The 6397-nt window shown below is 38.4% G+C and overlaps 1 long non-coding RNA gene across 1 annotated transcript; it reads right to left on the reverse strand.

The window, feature by feature from the left end:
- Nucleotides 1-926: 926 nt before the first annotated feature.
- Nucleotides 927-2812, reverse strand: LOC140586889 (uncharacterized). Its single transcript, XR_011988682.1, has 4 exons — nt 2508-2812; nt 2284-2431; nt 1587-1697; nt 927-1370 (listed from the first exon to the last, which is right to left on the reverse strand). It is a non-coding gene; the product is annotated as an uncharacterized lncRNA (long non-coding RNA).
- Nucleotides 2813-6397: the final 3585 nt, after the last annotated feature.

The raw sequence follows: 6397 nt of genomic DNA on the forward strand, positions 1-6397 counted from the left end.
GTCTCAGGCCACCTGGAATTCAGGCCCTGTGATATGTGCATGTGTGATCCTACAATGTGACATTGGATGCCTGTAATGAGACCTTAGAGGGTCTGTTAGGCACACAAGTTAGTTTCACAGTACAAGAGACCTGTGTCCCTTGATAGAAAAAATGTTTTCATTGACCCGCTACAAAAAACAGAAGTAGTCAGTAAAACTTGGCTGAAAGGACTGAAATCGCACACAGATGGCAGCATATAAATGTATACCACATAAGTAAAAACAAAAACAAACTTAGCAACCAAAAAGAAAAAGGAGAAAAAGGACAATGTCTGCTGACACTCACTACTCCATATAAGAACAAATATAAGGCATTAATTAGCCTGCCCCATGAATCATGTTTCAACAGGGGAAAACAAAACAGCCCTCACAGCTTTCACCTAGGTAACGAAAAAGCCTGATGAAACAGGCTGAGCAGGAGGTTGATGCTCAATCCACAGCCTGCAAGTAAAGGTTGACCAACACAAATTGCCTCTGTCAACCACAGGAACACTGTTGACACCGAATTTCAAAGCACTTCAACAAGAGGAGGTGGGGACCATACATGATGCATGCCAAGACAGATATGCTAAACTATTTATAGGCCATGGGAAATACCCTAATAATTAACCACTACATGTGTGATCCAAACACTGGGAGGAGCCAGCAGCCCAGTCACAAATAAATTATGGCCTTTTCAGGAGAAATCTAGTGTTCACCTGCACTGTATGAACAATATAGTGACTACACGAAGATTTGAAATTTTTAAGTGTCTCATAATATCTGCTTAAACATTTGAAAAAGAAATACGACTTTCACATGAACAGGTCAGGCAGAAAAAGGTTTATTATATTTATGTAATAAATGTATAATGGTTACACATCAAAAGGTCTTAGTACCACTATGACATAAAATGTATATTTTACTGTTTTGTACAGAAAGTAATAGATATTGGTGAAAGGTAGACCGACAACAGAATTAAATGTGTAAATGTAAAATGTAACAAAAAAAAACTCCTTTGACATATTTCGCAATTTTTCACTGCTCGCTAAAACATGATAGTATTCTGTTATGATTTGAGATGGTAATGTAATCTTTTTCCTCCATTATCTAGCAATTATCAAAGTTTTCTCTTGAACAACAAATGCCAATTTACACTTACTGCTATTAGTATAAATTTTCATAAGTTTAATAATGGATACTGAAAGGCTCAAACATAGTCATATTTCATGTTTGATCTCCTGCCATCTTCACTACGAGCCTTGTAGGAGTCATTGTAAATTTGTCTTTGTCTGTCCTCTGATTTGTAGATTGTATTATGGGAGGGAGCTTTATAAGACACTGCATGGAACCTGAATTAAAATGGAGAAAACAGAGACAAAAATGGAGTGATATTAGATTATGACATTTTATCCTATCAAAACTGATCTTGGATACATTTAAGGAAATCATTTAAAATAACATTTATCTTTAATCTATGTGGTTTAACGTTTTTACATCTTAATTTAGCTGAATAGAATTACAGAGAACTTATTCCTCAAATGTACATAAACCAAACTAAAACTTACTGAGATTTTTCAGGTTGAAGTCCCTTACAAGCCACACACATCATAACTCCACCCACTGTTAAGATGCCCCCTGCCACCCAGCCTACAAAAAGGGCAGGTCCAAAAGTGTACCTGAAACAAGAGAAACACTATATAATAATCTAAAATATCTACAGTATCACATTACTTAAACAGACTTAGATGACATCTTTAGTACACTAAGCCATGCATGTATATATGTATTGGTTCTGTTTGCAGTGGTGGTTTAATGGTTAGGGAAGTGCACTTGTAATTGAAAGATTGCAGATTTAAATCCCCGACCAGCAAGGCACCACTGAGGTACCCTGAGCAAGGTACCGCCCCCAAGCACTGCACCCCCGCGGCTTAATTAGCTGCCCTCTGCTATGTCACAACGTCACATATGGGTTAAATGCAGAGGACACATTTTGTTGTTGTGCATTGTGTCCTGTGGTGTGTCAACAATGACCACTGATCTCTAAATTCTGTACTGTAAATCCTATGTGCTGAACCACACTTCTTGTTGAATGTACCTTATAGGACTCTGGACAAACTTTGTCACAAGCATTTCATACATTATAGCATCATATTTTATAAGCAGTACATGTAAAGCATAGATAGCAACAAATATGATGGTTTTATTCAGAGTCACTAAGTCTCCGTAGGAAAACAATGTTCAAAATATGGAATTTTCTTTTACCTAGGAGTTAGTGGTGCCCCAATTCCTCCAATTCCCATTCCTGCCATTGAGCCCATTCCTCCAAATTCTGTAGTGCTGAAGGTGGTCATCATAAAACTGCTCACAACGAAATTAGCGAAGACTGAAACTCCAGCAATTGTACAAATGCCTGAAAGAAATAGACTATTCATTTAAAAATGGTAAGACTTTGGGTTACAATAGGTTAAAGACAGAAATTACTCTACCTGAGAGAATAAACATGATTCCAGATGTTAGTGTCAAGTTAGCCTTGACTGTGTCTTCCATACCACCCATTTTAATACACTTCAAAGCAAAAATGGCTATAAGGGCTGCTATTCCTGCAAGAACAACTCCAACTATCATCAAGGCTCTCACAGCTTGGAAGAGACCTGTAAAAAAAAATGTGGTTATAATGGGAATAAATTTTAAATAAATGAAGATGTTTCCTGAAAAGCAAAGCTGCAATACTCTATCTTATCTATCATTTTATGTAATTTGCTCTTTTAAGTACAATTGGCACATTTTTAAAAATCCTTGCAGTCAGTGACAGCCTGAAGGTTGGAACCCAATGCTGGGTCTCCTCCCTAGTGATACCTTGCCAGCTGTCTTGAGCTGGTGCCTGTTTGTTGGTCTTTCTGCTGTTACGTCGGCATGTGTATGTGCATGTATTCATTTTTCCCTTTGAGATCCCGTTCTGCAAGTCTGCTGATCCGGATCCACATTTTCCACTTCTCACCATGAAAGCAGTGTGAAAACTGGATGAACTGGTTTTTTGTCGCCTTGTTCCCATTTCCTGCCTCTTCAGTCATTGACTATAAAAGACACCTCACCACCCCATTTGATATCTTTTTGCTCGTGCTTTCTGTCTTTGCTTTTGTGTTTGCTTACTGTATTTCTGACCTACTGTTACGACCTATTTTTGGCTCTCGAGTCTCACGCTTTTGGATTTCGATTCGGTTTTGGTTATTTGGCTTTGGTGTTTGTTTAGTCCAGGTGAATCAATTTAGAAATCACCGCCTACAGCTGATGAGCAAGCACCTTAGTGAGCAGCTTAACATCGGAATTCATCAAGAATAATGGGTGATAGCTGGAACAGTCTGTGGGGTCTTTGCCTTAAGAACATAAGAACATAAGAACATAAGAACTATACAAACGAGAGGAGGCCATTCGGCCCATCGAGCTCGCTTGGGGAGAACTTAACTAATAGCTCAGAGTTGTTAAAATCTTATCTAGCTCTGATTTAAAGGAACCCAAGGATTCAGCTTGCACTACGTTATCAGGAAGACTATTCCATACTCTGACTACACGCTGTGTAAAGAAGTGCTTCCTTAAATCCAGTTTGAAATGTTCTCCCGCTAATTTCCACCTATGGCCACGAGTTCTTGTATTTGAACTAATGCTGAAGTAACTATTCGGTTGAACAGCATCCAAACCTGTTAGAATCTTATAGACCTGGATCATGTCCCCCCTCAGTCTCCTTTGCTTGAGGCTGAACAGATTTAGCTCAAATAACCTTTCCTCGTATGACATTCCTCTAAGACCAGGAATCATTCTTGTGGCCCTACGCTGCACATTTTCTAAGGCCGCTATGTCCTTTTTAAGATATGGTGACCAAACCTGTACACAATATTCTAGGTGAGGTCTCACCAAGGAATTGTATAATCTTAGCATTACCTCCCTTGACTTAAACTCCACACACCTGGAGATGTACCCCAACATCCTATTGGCCTTTTTTATTGCTTCCCCACACTGGCGAGAATGAGACATGGAAGCATCAACATACACACCAAGGTCTTTCTCATAATCAGCTACCTTTATTTCAGTAGGTCCCATAAAATACCTGTACTTTATATTTCTGCTCCCTACATGGAGTACCTTACATTTGTCTATGTTAAATTTCATCTGCCAGGTGTCAGCCCAGTCACTAATTAAATTAAGATCCCGCTGTAGCTGCTGAGCCGCTAGTTCAGTATCTGCTACACCACCCACCTTGGTGTCATCTGCAAATTTCACCAGTTTACTGTATATATTGGTGTCTATATCATTTATGTAAATTAGGAACAAAAGTGGTCCTAAAATTGAACCCTGCGGTACCCCACTATGAACGCAGGCCCACTGTGACATCGAGCCTCTTATAACTACTCGCTGCTTCCTATCCGTTAACCAGTTATCAATCCAAGTCGCTACAGTTCCTAAAATACCTGTCGCTTTGAGTTTAAGTGAGAGCCTCTTGTGGGGAACAACATCAAAAGCCTTTTGGAAATCTAAATAGATGACATCATAGGCCTTCTTATCATCAACTTCCTGAGTAGCTTCCTCAAAAAACTCCAACAGATTTGTTAAACAGGATCTACCTCTCCTAAATCCATGCTGGCTATCCCTCAAAATGTTATTTGAGTCCAGGTAATCTACCATTTTCTCTTTGATTATAGCCTCCATAACTTTACCAGTTATACAAGTTAGACTGATTGGCCTATAGTTTGACAAATTACTTCTATCCCCTTTTTTGAAAATGGGCGTTATGTTGGCATGCTTCCAATCAGAAGGTACCACACCTTCAGATAAGGATTTTTGAAACAGTAATGTTAAGGGTCGGCAAATAATATCCCTCATCTCTTTTAACACTATAGGTAAGATGCCATCAGGGCCCTGTGATTTATTTATTTTGAGCTTAGCTAGGCTTTGCAAAACATCAGCTTCAGTTATATATATATTAGTTATAGACGATGTTGAATTAGTAATAAGAACTGGTAAGTTACTAGTGTCCTCGACAGTGAATACCCGTGCAAAACTATCATTGAACTCATTTACTATGTCAATGTCGTTTTCAATTATAAGACCCTTACTATCCTGCAGATTAGTAATTTCAGCTTTTAGAGCTCTTTTAGAGTTAAAATACTGGAAGAAACTTTTAACGTCATCCTTAGCCTCCAATGCGATCTTCCTTTCGACATTCCTTTTAGCTCGTCTAATGTCATTTTTTAATTCAGCCTGTAGATTTAGATACTCTTGCTTTATTATGTCATCATCAGTTATTTTCCATCTCTGGAACAAAGCCCTTTTCCTCCTTACTTTATACTTTATGTCCCTATTAAACCACCTAGGTTGCAATTTCCTAGATTTATTCTTGCTAGAAACAGGTATGAAGTCCTCTTGTACTTGCAATAATGTGCTTTTAAAAAATTCCCATGCCTCTTCAACAGTTTTGTTATTTAACTCCATCCAGTTCACGGTTTCTAGTTTTAATCTCATACAATTGAAGTTAGCCTTCCTAACATTATATATTTTTGATTTGGACTTTGCTCTTCGGGCACTAAACTTAACCTCAAATTTAACCATGTTATGATCGCTACTGTCAAGTGGTTCTAAAACATCTAATTTACCAATCCTGTCCTGGTTATTAGACAAAACAAGATCAAGAATGGCATCTCCCCTGGTAGGGGTGTTAACAAACTGAGTAAAAAAACAATCCTGTACTAATTCCACCATCTCAAGTTCATTTTCAGAAGAGCCAGCAACAATGTCCCACTGTATCCCCGGTAGATTAAAATCACCCATAACTACCACATCATTTTTATTGCTCATAATCCTAATATCACTGTATAACAATCTGCTTTCCTCAGCAGCTACATTGGGTGCTCTGTAACAAACACCGACAATTAGGCTATTTGAGTTTGTAGCATCTAATTTTACCCATATAGCTTCCGTACTTTTACTTATATCAGTAAGCTCCCTTGCCTGCAAGATTTCCTTTACATATACTGCAACACCACCTCCCTTCTTACCTATACGGTCTTTACGGAACAATGTGTAACCATCCATATTATATTCTTGTCCATCCTTATCACTCAACCACGTTTCAGTTATTGCTATAATATCATAAGAGTCCGATGAGATAAGAGCCTCTAAATCATGAATTTTATTCCTAATACTCCTGGCGTTTAAATACAGACAACAAAGGGTAGGCTTATTACAGTGCCTACTTATAATATGATTTTTTTGGGCTTTCCGTTTCCCCCCAGTTACATACTTAACTAACCTCCCTGCCCCCCCAGTCCCTAGTTTAAACATTCCTCAACTACTCTACAAATACGCCTTCCCAGTACACTGGTTC

This window comes from Paramormyrops kingsleyae, unplaced genomic scaffold (assembly GCF_048594095.1).
Source record: "Paramormyrops kingsleyae isolate MSU_618 unplaced genomic scaffold, PKINGS_0.4 ups80, whole genome shotgun sequence".
Classification (NCBI taxonomy): domain Eukaryota; kingdom Metazoa; phylum Chordata; class Actinopteri; order Osteoglossiformes; family Mormyridae; genus Paramormyrops; species Paramormyrops kingsleyae.